Source organism: Protopterus annectens, chromosome 6.part0 (assembly GCF_019279795.1).
Source record: "Protopterus annectens isolate FY-2018-M chromosome 6.part0, PAN1.0, whole genome shotgun sequence".
Lineage (NCBI taxonomy): Eukaryota > Metazoa > Chordata > Ceratodontiformes > Protopteridae > Protopterus > Protopterus annectens.
In genome coordinates this window covers 875,405,088-875,423,985 of record NC_056737.1, presented here as the reverse complement: position 1 = coordinate 875,423,985, position 18,898 = coordinate 875,405,088, and positions in this window count along the sequence as shown.

Here is an 18,898-nt window from a genome sequence, read left to right as displayed (position 1 = left end):
AAAACAGAAGAAATAGTAAATAATAAGTAATAATTAATTTCTATGTGTTCTTACTACTCTTTGTTATTATAAATATAATTTTATCTATGTAATCTTATCTTTCCAAAGCCTTCAATTTTAGCAAACAATGTATTGAACTAATTTCGTTTAAACTAGGCCATGTACAAGCATTTAATTTTAGTTGCCATAGCAACTCCTTTCTCTCCAAGTAAAGTCCCGTAGGACCACCCCTTGGATCAAGCCTAATCTGGTCAATAGCCATGTATTTAAATGAATGGTCCGGGTACTCATTAATGTGTCTTGCTAAAGTGTTATTCTCCTTGCCCTTCTTAATGCTATATTCATGTTCATATATCCTGTCCCGGAGCCTATGCTCAGTTTTACCTACGTAGAAACTGGGACAGTGTTCACAACTTGCTAAATAAACTATGTTTTTAGAATCGCAATTATATTTACCATTTAAGTAAAGTACTTCACCCCTCACTGTAAAACTTTCTCCCACCATAATTTTTACACAGTGTGGACAAAACCCACATCTTGTCATAACCTTGGAAACAGTGGTTCTTATAGTTGGGGTGTTGTGTTCAAAAATGTTTTTAAAATCATGTCCTTTATGAAATACTACTTTAGGTGCATCAGTTATTTTGTTTCTAACTTGTCTATCATTTAACAAAATGTCCCAGTTCTTGTTAAGAGCCCATCTAATAAATTTGTAGTGACCATTGTAAGTAGTAATAAATGCATGTGTGTAATTAATAGTAGTTGTGTTTTCAGGACCATTGACCACTTCATTATCCAATAAAGAGCTGGCCAGCTCAAGGTTCACCTCATGCAAAATTGAGTGAAATAAACCCCTTCTCTCTTTGTTAAACACTTCCAAATTTAGTTTGTGCAACATATTTAGGGGGTAATCCCTCCTCATAAACATATTACACAAGAACTCACATTCTTCTATAAATTTCTGCTCACCCGTAACCATTCTAGTGACCCTAACAAACTGGCCCTTTACCACCGATCTTTTCTGGTGGTAAGGGTGAGCAATGGTAAAATGCAAGAATGTGTTTGAATATGTTGGCTTAACAATAAATTGAAGAAGTGTACTTCTTGTTCACCTTATCTTTCTTCAAATATATGTCCTAGTAAGCCAAATCTTCTTTATTCAATGTTGAACTAAATTTTAAAAAAATAGTTGTATTATTCAAGTATTCCAAAAACTCAAGAAGTTCCTGTTCTGTACTATCCCAGATGATACAAATATCACCCAGGTATCTTGTGTACAGTTGTAACTTACTACTGTATTCACTGGCTAACACAAAAGAATGTTCCCAATGGGCCATAACCATGTTTGCAAAAACTGCCTCACATGGTGAGCCCATTGACACACCAGTTTTTTGTAAAAAATACTTTCCCTCGAAAAATATATAGTTATTTTTTAGCACCACTTCTAATAACACTTCATATAAATAAAGTTTATTCTGTGAAACTCCCTTATTGTGTAAGAACTGAATAACCCACTGAACCCCATAGTTCTGTGGGATTACGGGAGCCTCTTGAATTTGAAAAGATATGGAGGTATTACAACAAGATCTTAGTAAGTTAGACTATGAGCTTACACATGATAATGACTATGAGAAAGTAAAATCAGAGCACATGCACAGTTTTCACAATATTGAACAGCATCTTAATAAAATCCGCTCTGCAAAAATCAGGGTCGAAATGAAGCAAGGGCAATTCCTGCTTTTTTTTTTTTTTAAAAAAAAGAAACATCTTGATTAAACATTTAACTTCATTTAAACCATTACTTACTACATAGGCAATTATACATTCATATAAATGAAAACAAACCACACTGACACAATCCTAGTCACAAGCATTTTACATCACAATCCATTCTGACACACTCCCAGTTGCAAACATTATACAGCGCTTATAATCTACCCAATCTTTCTCACTCAAACATTACATAGCTCATTTAAGTCCTGCTGTCTTTTAGGCCTCATTCCTCCCTTGTATGTATTGTTCCCACAATTCCCATTTTTTTTCCTATGTAGTTTGCTCCTACCCTTGTTTTATTTCTGTTACTATATTCACTATTTGTAGTATTCTGTAGTTGGTTTAGATTTTTATTTCCATTTTCTAGTAATTGTTTTTATGGCAACCATCATTATTAGACACAGTAAGGCCTTACCATGTCTAGGCAATTCTGATTCTGTATCATAGCTCAGAAAAATCATCTCCCTCGTCAGACCAATCTGCCCACCCAACAGCTCCAACACTGCATCCCGCAAGGAATCCTTAAAGACCTTCAACTCAACACACTCCCAGAAAATATGTTCCCAATTACATTTCTTCCCCTTCACACCTCCAACATTTACTGTCTACCTGAGAAAAAATTCTCTGGAGTCTACCTGAGGTATAAAAATATCTATGTAAACATTTCTAGACAAAAATCCTAAATCTTCTAGATTGTGTTGCATATTTGGGAGACATAAATATATCCTTCCATTTTTCTTTGTGAATTGGTTATCCAGTCTCTCTTCCCAATCATTTCTAACCTCCTCTGATTGATTCTTATAGTTATTGTGCAATATTTTATATGGTATACTAATTCCTTTTTTAATGGCAGCTTCTGTTCTAGATTCTATTAAAAACATCACCAGTGCTGGTCTTTTGTTTAGGATCCCCATATTTCCTTCTCTTTGCTTATACTCTTATCAGTCCATGATAGGAAAGGCAATCTCTAACCTGCAGTCCAAATAAATTCGTGGCATCTTCCCATCCAATTATCTTTCCCTCTCTAGTTATCTACTCCTAATGCCTTGGTTCCTTTGCCAGTTTTCTCCAATAAATGATCGCCTATTGTCTGTATCCCTAATTACAGTCATTCCTATTGGCAGACTCCTTTCTCTATTCCTGTGTTGATTTAGTTCTTTGAATACTTTCTACTACTATATGCATATAATATTCTGCATGATTATGTTTATTCTCCTTAAAGGCCTGTGTGATGCCCCTGCACTAGCCCAGTAATCAATCCTCAACACTAACACCAGTGAGGGATGTACACATTGGGAGGATGACAAGTACACACGCAATAAAGTACAATTTTCCTTACGAGCACACAGAGGTCACAGTCAGTCTGGGGGCTGATTTCTCTCCCTTTCTCCAGATCCTGACTAAGACTCCCAACTGGCACAGTTATAGGATTGAGATCTCAGCTGAGTAGTCAAACCAAAATGTCCAGCACCCTTTCTGTCCAACCAGTGCTTCGTGTCCTTGCCCAAGTAGCTGACGCACACACTTTGAGATTTAATTTATACACAAACAAAAACACACACCTGGGAAAGACTGGCACAGGTTTACTAGATATGCCCCCTTTTGCCCAGACTATAACATAGTACCAGCTGCCAACAGCCACTACTTAACTACTTTTAAGGCCCATACAAAGGGTGACCAATCCTACTGTGTATTATTACTATTATCCAAATGGAAAGTGTGACCAAGGTTAAGGCTATTGGAGTGGCCTATACAGTGTCACTAAATACATATGCAAGTAATCTAAGAGCTTAAATATATCTAAACAAACCAGTCACAATTAAAAGGTTTAAATATATTTAATAATAAATAATAAAAGAACTAGACAATACTCAGTCAACACAGTAACTGCAGAGTTCAGAATCACAGGAAATATTTTAAAACAACATTGCAGGACAGTCTCAAATAAATACAGAAAACATCTAAACTAATCTTTACTATATTCCTATCTATATCTAAGAGAGATTACTGTACCCTGGTTATTTACTATTAGCAAGGCAAATGCTGATGAGAGGATGTTTCCAGGTCCAAGACAAGATACAAAATGCCAGACTTTCTCTGAGAGAGTTCTTAAACTAATAATCAACATTACTGTTGGGTTAGCTTGGATGACATCACTCTTTGTCACCTAACTTTAGTTTCCAGGCTAAACAGGTACTTAGAATTTAACACCTCTGTGTCAAAAATACATATCTCTCAGAAGTGTGCAGCTGCTAGGAAGTCATAGAGCAATAAAAACACTTACATTTGAACCCTAGTAATTATTTGTGTTTCAAGACAATAGGAAAACCTTTAGCTCTAGACAGTGTGTCTGCTTGCTGCACTGCAACTGAGATAACACAATTGTAAAACAATTTCCACTTATTTTCTTGAAGTTTTGCAAGTTAACTCTGTATGTTCCAGCTTCTACTATTAAAACATACATTTGCACAGGTATATAGTTTATATACATTTCTGTTCTTTTCCAGTAGGGTACACTGTGGACACATTCTTGAAGCTCAGTACATAACATACAGTTCAATACATACTTCTGCATCAGTAGTTTAATATACATATAACATATAGTTCTCTTGCTTTTATAAGACAAGCATATGAATCATATTAATATTCACAAATGACAATGATTATTCACAAAATAACAGATAGCTGGGCTGACAGTGTCACACCCCCTCCCCTGAAACTCAAGCTAGTTTTTTCAAGTGATCCTTGAAAAATGTTGCTTGAGAGGTTTGAAACTATTTGGGAATACCATACCCCATTCCCTGTCTTGAGAACCTATCTGTGTTGGCATTGCTAACCCCACTGCAGTGCTGCAATGTCATATCATATGGTTGCAACCCTAGGCTCCACCTTAGTAATTTGGCATTTTGCTGGCTGGCTTGATGTAGCCATGTAAAGGGATTGTGGTCTGTAACTACAGTGAATTTCCTTCCATGAAGATAAAGCTGAAGTTTCTGCAGTACCTACAGTACGGCTAGGCATTCCTTTTCTACAGCTGCATAGCATTCCTCCCTGGGATGGAGCCTATGACTGAGATATACCACTGGTTGCTCTTCTCCCTCTGAGGAAACCTGGCTAAGTACAGCCCCCCACCCTATGGTTTGAAGCATTCACCTGCACAACAAATTATTTGCTGTAATCTGGACTGGTTAACACAGGGGTCCTCCCAAAGCTCATTTAAGCTTCTGGAATGCCTGCTTACATGCTGGGGTCCACACTACCTTATCTGACCTGTTTTTCCTTGCAAAGTCTGTGAGGGGAGCAGCAATGGTACTATAAATGGGAACAAATGTTCTGTAGTACCCTGCTTTCCCTAAGAATGCCCTCACCTGCTTTTTGGTAACAGGTGCAAGCCATGCCTGAATGTCTTCCGCTTTGGCAGGTTCTGGCCTGATCTTACCACTCCCTACTCTATGTCCCAGGCAGGAGACCTCTGCCATATCCACCTGACATTTGCTGGCCTTAATGGTCAACCCTGCCCTCTGTAGTCTGCTCAGCACCTCTCTGACATGCTGAAAGTGCTCGTCAGGAATGGCTGTAGATGGCAATATCATCTAGGTAAGCAAGGGTAAAATGTCCTGCTTCTGCTAGGATATGATCTACCAGCCTCTGGAAAGTCACTGGGGCATTTTTCATACCAAAGGGCATATTTGTGAACTCATACAAGCCAAAAGGAGTCACAAAGACTGACCTCTCTCTAGCACTGGGAGTCAGGGGCACCTGCCAGTAACCCTTGGTAAGATCAATAGTGGTAAGATACTTAGCCCCATCCAGCTGCTCTAGGGCTTCACTTGCCCTAGGCATGGGGTAAGCATCTGACTCTGTGTGACTATTTAATTTCTTCTAGTCCACACAGAACCTGGTGCTGCCATCCTTCTTTGGTACCAGCACCACTGGTGAAGCCCAGTGACTGCTGGACTCCTGAATTACCCCTAGTTCCAACATTTCCTATATCCCCCTCCATCAGAGTCTGTTTGACTCTCTCAGGCACCCTATAAGGGCCTGCTTAATAGGCCTTTGGGATCCTGTATCCATATAGTGCTGCGCCAGGTCGGTGCACCCTGGTTTCCCAGTGAACGTGTCCCCAAACTCCCATAACACTGCTCGGATTTCTTGAAACTGGGCAGGGGATAGCTGCTGGGACATTGCTATCCCTTCCACTGAGATGTCAGTCCAAGCCTCAGTGGGGAGATCAATCACAAGATCCCCCTCAGACTCCTCTTGCCATCCACTGCAAATACTCAGCACAAGGGCCTCCCTATCCATGGTACGGTTTCATCATGTTACCATGGTACAATTTTGCCCCTGCTGCCTGCCTGGCAGTTCTACCATGTAGTTAACATTACTGACCTTCCTTATTACTTTGTAAGGTCCCTCCCAGGCTGCATGCAACTTGTGTCTGACAGGAATGAGAACCATTACCTGCTGCCCTACAGCATACTCTAACTCGAGCATTCATGTCATACCAGACCTTTTTCCTGCTGTTGGGCTTCTGCCAGTTTCTCTTGGGCCAAGACCATGAGTTCCCTGAGCCTTATCCTGAATTTTAGGACATATGCCACAACAGACTCCTTGTGGAATTGACACTCACCCTCCCACTCATCTCAAATCAAATCTAAAGTTCCCCTCACCCTATGTCCATGTAACAACTCAATGGGTGAAATACCTGTGGCTTCCTGGGGAACCTCTCTGTAAGCAAACAACAGATGGGGAAATATTTGCCCCAGTCCCTCTTAAATGGGTCTGCAAATGCCCGTAGCATCATCTTAAGTGTAGAGTTTAACCTCTCAACAAGACCATTAGTCTGGGGATGGTAGGGGATGGTCTTTAGGTGCTTCACCCCACAGTGCTTCCACAGACAACCCAGCAGGTCTGACATGAAATTGGCACCTCTGTCAGTCAATATTTCTTTTGGGAAACCTACCCTGCTGAAAATCTCTAACAAAGCATTTTCCACCTTTTCTGCCTCAATGGCCACTGCCTCAGGGTATCTTGTATCATAATCCACTACCACTAGGATATACTTTTTTCCTGTGGAACTTGGGGTACTCAGAGGCCCCACAATATCCATAGCTACCCTCTGAAATGGCTCCTCAATCACAGGCAAAGACATCAAAGGAGCTTTCACCTTCTCTCCTGCCTTGCCTACCTTTTGGCACTGCTCACAGGTCCTGCAGTACCCTGTTACATCTCTGGAAATCCCAAGCCAATAGAAATTCTGCATAATACGTTTCTTTGTACATTTTATGCCCATATGACCTGCAAAGGGAATATCATGGGCTATGACTAGAACTGCCAGATGGTAGGCCTTGGGCACTAGTAACTGCTGTATTCTCTCACCCTCTAGCCCTCCCTCAGGGGTCTGCTTTCTATACAGTAACCCTTTGTCCCAGTATACAGATTCCCCCTTCCCTTGAGAATTAGGTGCCTCACTATCTACCTCCCTCAGGCCTTGTAATGTAGGGTCTGAGAGCTGAGCCTGTCTCAACTCTGTCTTTGTAACCCTTCCCAGGTCCTCTTCCACAGGAAGTCTGGTATTCTCTGACAGCAGTGCCTCACTGTCAGCCTGGGTACTACTACTACTCACCTCTGCCCTTGCAGTCACTCTGTCCAAGGGAACATCAGTACCCACAAGCAGCTGTGGCTCACCTTCAGTCTCATTGCTACAAAGTAGCTCCCTCCCTGAAGTAACCACTTCACCAGTCCTGGCTGCAAGTGTGCAGTCTGTCTGGGTCTTCCCCAGGCTACCAGACCCACATGCTTGTCTCCAAGCCTGACTGTGTGTAGCTGCATGCACACATGGTACTGCATTATCAAAAATCATTCCCTATCAGGACATCTGCAGGGTGGTAGTTTGGTACCCTTGTTGTCTCGAGACAACCTACTGTTGGCATTTTATCATTCCCACTTACTGGCTCTCCCAGCTTTTGTTCCCCACCCTGCCTCCATGGATATCTATATGCTACATGGCCCCACTGGTTGCATTTAAAACATTTAACCCTTGGTCCTGGACGTGTACCTGGACTAGTGGCTTTCCCTGCTACAGGCAGACACTGTTGAGGCAGTCTGGGCTGCCCACCATGGGTTCCCTTAGACCCATGAGCAGCAATGGGTGCCCCTTTCCTGTGCAGTGATGCCCTGCTTGCTAGGTATAGGTCTCCCTTCTTCCCCCAAGTCATCTGCAGTAGTGCATTGTCTATCAGCTAACCAGATTCTCATGTCCTTAGGCAAAGTGCTGAGGGCTTGTTCTCTCACCAAAAGGTCGGCCAGCCCTTCAAAAGTTGTTGCCTGACATCTACTCACCCACCTATGAAAATAAATGCCTAGTTCAGCAACATATTCACACACACTTTTATCTGCCTTGTGTCTGTGTTCACAAAACTTTTTCCTGTTAACTTCAGGTCTTAACTTTAAACATTCTAACAAACATATTTTGACTGTATTATAATGTAAACAATCAGTATCAGACAGTTTAGACGTTACAATTACAGCTTTACCATGGTGTAAAGGGGTCAGAAACCATACCCAGAGCCCTTAGTCAATATTATAATGTTTACATGCCCTCTCAGACATGAATGAAAATTTCAAAATTATCTCCCTCTGTAAATTGTGGAAGAAGTTTACTGACCTTTGTTGCTTCTGGGGTTTGGTTACTCCCTTCCCCATTACCTCCATGATTCTGGCAAAGAGTCAGCATCTCCTTTTCAAGTTGCCTCTACCTCTCCTTCTCCTCGGCTTCCAGGTGTTGCAGTTTCTCATTTTACTCAGCCTTCAGATGTTGCAGTTTCTCATTTTCATCAGTCTCTAGATGTCTCAGTCTCCCTGTTGCCCCTGTTTCCAAATGCTTGGCAACTAGCTCAAGTCTCTCTAACTCCAGATGGGTTTTTAAGTCCTCTGTGGAAAGGTTGAGCTGTCCATTTTCTGAGAGTTGTACATCTCCAATGCCAGTCTGATTCTCCTCCTGGTTGCTACTCTGCGATGCAGCTGTGACTAAAGCTGCAATCATGTCTGCTTTAGTCAGGTTGGCATGCACCAGTCCTTTAGCCTGGCACATCTCAGCCAGCTGGCTCCTTGTCAGCTTGCCATACTCCTCTGCTGATATGCTTGCCTGCTCTCCCTGACTAACTAAGCTAACAACAACAACAAAAAAATAAAACAGTTGTGATATGATCTCTGAATGCTCACTGTGTGGCTGATTGAGAATACAAACACCTTCAGTGACCAGTGTACACAGGCTACAGGAATTCAATATCCACACCACTACAAGCCAGTTAATATGTGATGTGGCTATCTCACCAGTATCAACCAATTAATATGTGATGTGGGTAACCCACCACTGCCACCAGTTAATATGTGACACCCCTGCACTGGCCCAGTAATCAAGGAGCCTCAATCCTCAACACCGGCACCAGTGAGAGATGTACACATTGGGAGGATGACAAGTACACACACAGTAAAGTACAATTTCCCGTAAGAGCACACAGAGATCACAGTCAGTTTGGTGTTTGGTTTATCTCTCTTTCTCCAGCACCCCAATAAGACTCCCCACTGGCACAGCTATAGGGCTGAGATCTCAGCTGATTGACCAAGCCAAAACCTCCAGCACCCTCTCTGTCCAACCACTGCTTTGTGTCCCTGCCCAAGTAGCTGACACACACACACACACACACACACACACACACACACACACACACCCTTTGAGCTTTGATTTATACACAAGCACAAACACACACCTGGGAATGGTTGGCAAAGGTTTACTAGCTATACTCGCTTCTGGACAGACTATAAGGTAGTATCAGCTGCCACCAGCCACTACTTATGAACTACTTTTAAGGCCCTTACAAAGGGTGACCAATCTTACTGTGTAATGTTACTATTATCCAAATGGTACGTGTGAACAAGATTAAGGGTGTTGGAGTGGCCTGTACAGTGTCACCAAATACATATGCAAGTACTCTAAGAGCTTAACTATCTCTAAACAAACCAGCCACAATTAAAAGGTTTAAATATATTTAATAAATAATAAAAGAACAGGACAATAAACAACACAGTAACTGCAGAGTTCAGAATCACAGGAAATATTTTAAAACAACATTGCAAGACAGTCTCAAATGAATACAGAAAACATCTAAACTAATCTTTACTATATTCCTATCTATATTTAAGAGAGATTACTGTACCCTGATTACTTACTATTAGCAAGGCAAATGCTGATGAGAGGATGTTTCCAGGTCCAAGACAAGATACAAGATGCCAGACTTCCTCTGAGATAGTTTTTAAATTAATAATCAACATTACTGTTGGGTTAGCTAGGATGACTACCACTCTTTGTCACCTGACTTTAATTCCCAGGCTAAACAGATACTTAGAAATTAACACCTCTGTGACAAAAATACATATCTCTCAGAAGTGTGCAGCTGCTAGGAAGTCAAAAAGCAATAAAAACACTTTTACATTTGAAACCTAGTAATTATTTCTGTTTCAAGACAATAGGAAAACCTCTAGCTCTAGACATTGTGTCTGCTTGCTGCACTGAAACTGAGATAAACTAGTTGTAAAACAATTTCCACTTATTTCTTGAAGTTTTGCAAGTTAACTCTGTATGTTCTAGTTTCTACTATTAAAGCATACATTTGCACAGGTATATAGTTGATATACATTTCTGTTCTTATACACTGTGGACACATTCTTGAAGCTCAGTACATAACACAGTTCAACATACACTTCTGCATCAGTAGTTTAATATACACATAACTTATAGTCTCTTGCATTTGTAAGACAAGCATATGAATCATATTAATATTCCCAAATTACACATGACTATCCAGAAAATTCTAGACAGCTGGGCTGACAGTGTCACAGCCTGCATCCAAAATCCCAGTCTCTCCTTGTTTATTGAGATTACCCTGTGTTTCATCATCATACCTTTCCACTTTGAATTATAGTTTTCTGCTTGTGTTACATATAGGAGTCTTATCTGTGTAGCTCTAAAATACTCCTTCAAATTGGGTAATCCCAGTCCACCCTGTTCTAATGAAAGAATCAGCTTATCCCACTTGACTCTTGCCATCTTCCCCTCCCAGATAAAGTCCTTCAGCTCTTTATCAGTTGCTACCTACAACTTCTCCTCTGGTTGATAAAAATATGCCTGACCTGTGTATAAGACTAAAGTGACTAAAAATTTTAACTGCTTGGATCTTATTATCCATATCTGGGTCTGCTTTGATTAATAGAAAACTCATTTCACTGAATTTCAATTCACCCTCATAAAATCACTGAAAGCTCATGTCACTGAATCACATTTCACTGAATGTAAGTAATGTTGGGCAAATAAAATGGATATCCCCTTTTCCCCATTGTAGTGTGATACTGGAGTAAGTATATATAGTTATGGGGATGTGGGGGGCACACCTACTTAGCTTTTATATTTTATATATTTTTTTTTTTTTTACATTTATGAATCTCATTTCACTGAAAGGTAACAATATAAAACCAAAAGTAGGTGGGGGGATATGCCCCCCACACCCCCTAATTATATATACTAACTCCAGGATTGCACTACAGTGGGGAAAAGGGCATATACATTGTATTTGCCCAACAGTACTTACATTCAGTGAAATGAGTTTTCAGTGATTTGAAATTCAGTGAAATGAGTTTTCAGTGAATTAAAGTAGACCCCCATATCCATATAACAAAGCTTCCATTTTTTTGTATTATCTTTTGTTTAGTGTCTTCACACATATCCTTAGCTGCCATACTAGAATAGTTTTTAATCCATACTCCTAAATATTTAATTTATTATATCCCCATAAATATGGATATTCCTGAACCAGTTCATGTGTGGGTACATAATTTACTTCTATTACATTTGTTTTATCTTCATTAACTTTGTATCCTGAAAAGATATGAAACTGTCTTAAAATGTTCCACAACACTGTAGTGTCTTTTTCTGGTTTTATCAGGTACAAAATAATATAATCTGCAAATAAAGCCAGATTTTCTTGACTACAATACCAATTATATCCTTGAATTTCTGAGTCCCTTATTTTCTTTGCCAGTGGTTCTAAATATAATGCAGATAATAAAGGGGAAAGAGGATACCCCTGCCTGGTTCCTCCCCTCAAGCAGAAATTATCAGAGAGGACCCCACCCACTTTAATTTTCGCCTCCGATCCCTATATTCTCCTAATTTTTTCAGGAAACACAAATGCTTCCCTTGTCCTGCTCATAAAGTCCCAGCTTACTCTGTCAATGCTTTCTCTCCAAGGCCCACTAACAACAATGTTATTTTCTTATATTCTGCATCCCTCTGGGTCATCAATATTCGGTTAATGTTGTCAAATGTTTGCCTCCCCTCCACAAAACCATTCTTTTAGCCATTATAGACATGAACACTATAATCATGGTTTAGTATTGAAATGGGCCTGTATGAAGCTGGATCTGATGGAAACTTACCCTCTTTAGGTAATACAGCTACCACTGCTTTCTTCCAGGATGGTGGTACTTCTCCTCCTCTTAAGATATCGTTAAACAAAACCTTCCAGATCTTTATCAGTCTTTTTTCCTCCCAGCTTTCAGACTTCCACAGGAATACCATCTGTTCCTGGGGACTTTCCTGTAGATTGGTAATACATTACAATATTTATCTCATCTCCTCCTATTCTGTTAGTAATTGAGCCTCATCTACCTCTAATCTTGGCATATTTACTTTTTCCATAAACATTTCCATTTGTATCTTTTCTTGCTTTTCATATTTATCTACTTTATAGAGACTCTCATAGAATTTCCAAAATATTTCTAATACCTCTAAAGGATCTCTTACCTTCTATGTTATAGGCTCCCTAAGTTTGGCAATAGCCCTTTCTACTTGCTGTTGCCTGAGTTATTGTGCTAAAAGTTTTTGTGCTGTACTATTACCAAAAAACAGTTGCTTAACAGCAATCTTTCTAAAAAAGAACACCATAAACAGGTCAGACAGAAGTCCCCTGGTCCCAGCGTGAAGTGTGCAAACCACTCTCACTTTTCTTCTAAACCCCCCCTCCCATGCAAGGGAATTCCAAAAGCTCCTCAGGTGCCACCACCATTGCCAGAGGGACCAAAAGAGTAAACTGGTTTCCCCAGGAGAAAAGTGTATTTTCTCGACTTCACATGCATCTCGCATGGTCTCTCTAAAATCCCCCTCCCATCCAAGGGAATTCCAAAAGCTCCACAGGTGGCACCACCATTGCCAGAAGGACCAAAAGAGTAAACTGTACTCAGGAGAACAATGTATTGTCTCACCTTCATGTGCATGTAAGGTCCTGTGGGATTTTTAACCTCTAAGTAGAATCTACTGTTGTAAAAACCTACTGTGTCGAGCACTCCCTGATAGCATGCACACTCACAGGGACTATGCTATACCTATTCTATTCTGCTTATACCTCTGGTACTTTACCAGTAGGTGGCAGCAGAGCTCCATAACTCCACTCCTTTCCCAGTACTGCTTATCCCAACCTGCTCTAGGTGCTTGCCGCTCAGTACCTATTTTCTGATCCTAATGGATCTGGCAGCACCTCAAACTAGAATAACAGACAAAACTGATGGGCTACTAGCCAGGAATTTTCATTTGCTTTTTTTAGACAGTGAAACTAACTGGTATAAGTTTAAGTATAAGCATAAACTTAAGTATAAATTGGCAACAACTGTTACCTACACTTACTGGCAGCCACTGATACTTTTTTGCTCACCTCGTGGTGGGGAGCTCTGCCTGCTCCATTTGCCCTGCAGGCTTACTCCACCCCCTTACCCTCTATTCCCACCCTCCCTACGACCTGTACATTTATTCATCCCTAGCTCCTCCCACATCTACCACTGTCCAATCACCCAAACCTCCTCCTACTCCGCACACTATAAACTCAAAGGTACCAACTGCAGCTGAACTATGTCTTTTACAAACCACATTTACTAAGCTCGAGAATACTCCCAGCACTACTAACCTCCCTTAGTTACTTTACACAGCTCCCTGACCCCTCCCATACTTCACCATCACAATACACAACCAATTCCCAACACTCTGTCTACCATCCTTCTCTCTATAACTCATAAACTCTACTTCTTTAACACAATCCTTTTACTCAAACACAAATTCCTACCTAACTTACCCCTCCATCCTCACCCCAACAAATCTACTCCCTACTACTACTTAAATTCTCCTTCCACATTATACTATTTTACACACATACTTCACCAAATTTTCCTCTCTCTTTCTGGTGACATCCATCCCAAGCCCAGGCCCACTTTCACCTTGTCCACTACTGCTCCCCCTCCTACACATCCTAGCACTCTCAAAACCATTTGCATCTCCACAATTAATGCCCAAAGCCTTTGAAATAAAATCCCTAACCTGCATGCTTAGCTTTCCCATAACTACCCTGACATAGTTGCCATCTCAGAGACCTGGCTTAAACATACATAAAAGACAATGAAATTCTACCACCTAGCTACCAAATAATTCATAATGACAGACAGCAAGAAAGGAGGTGGTGTAGCCACAGTCTACTCCTCCTCCTATACAGTTACTCTATACACCAATCACATTCCAAAATTTGCCAACTCCGAAGTAACTATAGCTCTCCTAAAAATCAACAAACACAAATCAATATGCATAGCTGCCCTCTATATCCCTCCGGGCAATAACATCCCAATACTAGAAGACATCCTCTCCTGGTTCTCCCCTAATATTAAAAATGAAACATTTATCCTAGACAACACAAATATTAACTGGGCCACTATAAACTCTCAAGCCCCTACTCAAACAATTAACTTATTTAACTTCACCCAGCTAATAAACTCTCCCACCAAGCCACACAAAGATGGAGCCTCTGGCATCATCATTGATTGGATCTTAATATGCCATCCTAACCTAATCTGAAATGAAGGAATCCTTCCCAACCCTCTCAGTGACCACCTGCCAGCCTTTGCTGACTGCCACCCCTCTCTTCAAAAGCATCAGCACATTCAAACTCATAACCTCTCCAATTTTAACCCCCCAAATAGTCTCAGACTGTCTAAAACTAATAAACTGGACCCCCATAAAAACCTTGCCCCTTAATGCCATCAGTTAATTCAACAAAACCTTTCTAAACCTACTCAACAGCCTTGCTCCTTTCAGAACCAAATGGGTTAAAGCTAAAACCTCTCCCTGACAATGCTCCTAGGAATACCAAAACAATAAACTTCCTAAGGTCCTACTAGAATTCAAACAACTCCACAACTCCGTAAAAAAAATGATAAATAGAGACCGCAAAACAAATTACTCCACGCTTCAATCTGAACACTTGACCAACCCTAGAAAATTCTGGAATACTATTTCCTCCCTCTTCCATCCAGAAAATAAAGACAACCCTTGTCCCAACCCTAACCTCACCAGTCTAGAAACAGCCACTCTATTTAACTCCTTCTTTGTGGAATACATAGCCAAACTGACCACCACTTCCCTCACCCCTCTCCAATTACATACCACCTCCCCCCTCCCATCCCTCTGATCATATAACTCATACCCCCTCCTTCAACCTAATCCTGTCCCCACAAACACAATAAAAAACTGCTTCTCCAACTAAAGTATGCTGCAGTGCACCAGACAATTTACCTCCATCCTTCCTCAAATTATCTGCCGACAGTATAGCCCTTCCCATCTCCATTTTAATAAACAGATCCATCCAAGAATCCTATGTTCCTTCAATTTGAAGACACACATTCATCATTTCACTCCACAAGGGAGGTAAAAACACTGACACCACCAATTTCATGCCTATTGCCATCCTTTCTCCACTCTCAAAAATCCTGGAAAAATGTATTCATTCACAACTGATGCCATATCTAACACACAATAACCTCTTCACCCCCACACAGCATGGTTTCCACCCTGGCTACAGTACCATCACTGCCCTCCTCTCCTTCCTCGAGACCATTAACCAAGCTCGCAACTCTGGCAAAATCGTATCTACCCTGTTCCTAGACCTATCCAAAGGCTTTGACACGGTCTCCCACTCTATACGCCTATCTCAACTCTGCTCTCAAAACCTCTCCCCTTCCACCATAGCCTGGATCTATAGCTACCTCTCCAAATGACAACAAGCTGTAAAATGGAAATATTCAACCTCTTCCTTCCTACACACCTCTACCAGTGTTCCCCAAGGTTCTGTCCTTGGCCCCCTTACTCTTCAATATATTCAGCAATAACTTTCACCACTTCCTCTCAGATACCTCTCTAATCCAGTATGAAGATGATTCAAAAATCTGCTTAGCTGACTCCCCCTTTGACCTACTGCTAATGCCTCATTCAGCTTTCTCTAAAACAGGAACTTGGATGCAAAACAACTACCATGCCCTAAACACAAACAAAACTAATGATCTTTTCTCCTTCTAAAAGCACCTCCATTGACAAAAACTCCTTTACTATACTAAGCTAGAATAAAATCCCCATTGAAATTGTACCACACACTAAACTGCTTGGTGTCATCATTGATGAACATCTAAAATTTGATATCCATATCCAAACAAATATAAAAAAAAGACACCAAAAACTAGGACTCCTGTACAGGCACAATCGCTACCTTACTCTCTCCACCAGAAGGACATTAGCCTCCTCCTACCTTCTCCCCTCTCTCATGTACAGTGCTCCTCTGCTCACTAATCTCCAACTTGGCTTACAATCCAAACTGGAATCCTGCTACAATAAAATCTGCAAATTCACCACCAACTCTAAAAATTCATCTAATCATTGCTTCTCCCTCCACTCTCTGCAGTGGCTCGAGTTACCTAATTACCTGAACTTTCTTAAACTTACCACTGCCCATAAGCTCATCTTCAAGCCCTCCAGCTGCCCCTCTCTCTCCACCACCTTAACCCCCTGTATTCCTAACCTCTCACTCTGATCAGAAAATCAAAACATCCTAACAATCTACAAACCTTCACGGACACCTGGGCACTTTCTGCTGTCCTGCTGCTTTGCTAAACTATGAAACTCACTTCCTTTCCTCCCTCTGTTTGAAATACTCCATATCATGCCAACTTCAAATACCTCCTCTACTCCTACCTATTTTCAGAATGGGAATGTCCATGCTCTTCTCCAACATAAGTCCCTCCACTAACTACATATATTCATTAGTTTTTCTCCAAGTACACCAATGTCCTTCTTTTGCATCTGTTCAGCACTCACAGTCTTTCCCCAGCTACTCCTACTTTTACTTACTCCAAACTTGGTTTATTACTACACTCCAGCTATTATTTTTGTCTAAATACTGCACTCTATAAATACTATAAAACTGTTTTTGCTGCTCCATTTTATGCTCTGTTAAGGAATTCATATTCTGTAATGTATTTTAATATTGTATAGTTAGCATGAAGTAGAAGACTTCTTTGTTTGGTATGTTTGTTCACTGTCACTAGAGCATCTCTGTAAACAAATTTATATTCTGTAAATGTAATTTAGATTGTATTCTCAGCATGAAGTATATGACTACTTTTTTTGTTGCGTATGTTTGCCATTGTCAGTGGAGCTTTTCTCCCCCGGCCTCCACTGAAGACAGGATTTTCTAGGCCCAGTGAACTTCCCCAGTCATCAATAAAATAAAATAAAAATAAATATTATCAAGGTAATCCCTTATTTTCTGCCTAACATTCTGCAGTTGAACCTCTTCTTGTTCTGTGAGATTCCCCTTATTTTGCAACACTTTCACATTTTTCAGTCCCTCTAAATAATTCTTGTTACTTCTTAACCATAATTTCCTTTCTTTTATTTACAGCCTATTTTTAAACTCCACCTTAATTTTATCCCACTCCTAGCTATATTTTTAGAAGAGGTTTCTATTCTCTCTAACTGCTCCTGAATAAGCTCTGCTACCCATTCCTTAAATTCTTCTCTTTTCAACAGATAGGTGGGAGAGTGCCAATGTCTCATTTTTATTGCATTACCCTGTGTTTTTATTTTAGCTATTATTGGCACATAATCTGAAATACTTATTAGGTGAGTATCAAGACATTCAATTAAATGCACATGTTCCTGTGAAATGTAAATTCTGTCTAGCCTAGCTCAGTTTTTATATCTTGGGGAATAATATGTAAATTCACACCAAACTCCTGTTACTGAATTCACAACTTACATGCCAAATATTTTCATAAATTTCTTAAAAAATGTACCTGTACCCTCTTTTGTTATATTTTCCCTTCTGGTCCCCCCAGACACATCTTCACTGCTGCAAATCATGTTCCATTCCCCACCTATAAGTAATATTCCTTGCTGAAAACTGATTATTTCTCCCAGAATTTTCTTAAGCTCCATTATAGCAGTTTTAGGTGGAATGTAAATACATGCCAAGGTAATCCTCCTCCCTTGCCAGTAGCCCCTTAGCACTACAAATCTGCCATTATTGTCTTTTTTATCTTCTTCTATCACTATTGGAGCTCCTCTTGCAATTAGTATAAGTATTCTTATTTTCCTTTGTCCCAGGTATTCTGCTGAATAACAATCCTGAAAACCTTAATTCATTAAATGCACATGTTCAGTTCTTTCTAAGTGTGTCTCCTGTAACATAACTCTTTACACACTACATTTTTAAATATAATTCACTTCTCTTTCTTGCTTGTATTGATCTGTGAGGTCATTTACATTTAAAGACATTAACTGATTCACTCCAATGAAGTTCAGGAAGTTTGCACTGTAACTTCCAATGGGTCGAGCCTAAGGCTTTTAACAGAATCAAATCATGTCCTCACATTTCAAACAAATGTTCATATCTCTGGAACCATAGGGGTTAGGAAAGAAGTGGAAATGGTAAATTGGATAGTACAAACTATTTTTATAGTGGTAGTATTCTTTAAGTTCTAGGTCTTAAACTGAATTTTATAAGTCACAGTAAACACAGTATCTTAACTACTCAAGTTACACACACACTGTTAGCAGCATTTTATTCATCTAGATGTGAGCTTTCATATGAGACTAAGGAGTTCTGTCTGTGTTATTTGGTTGTTGAGATGTTTAGAAATTTTTGAAAATTATATTTATATAAATTACTATCATAAAAACAACAGCTAATATATGTTTACC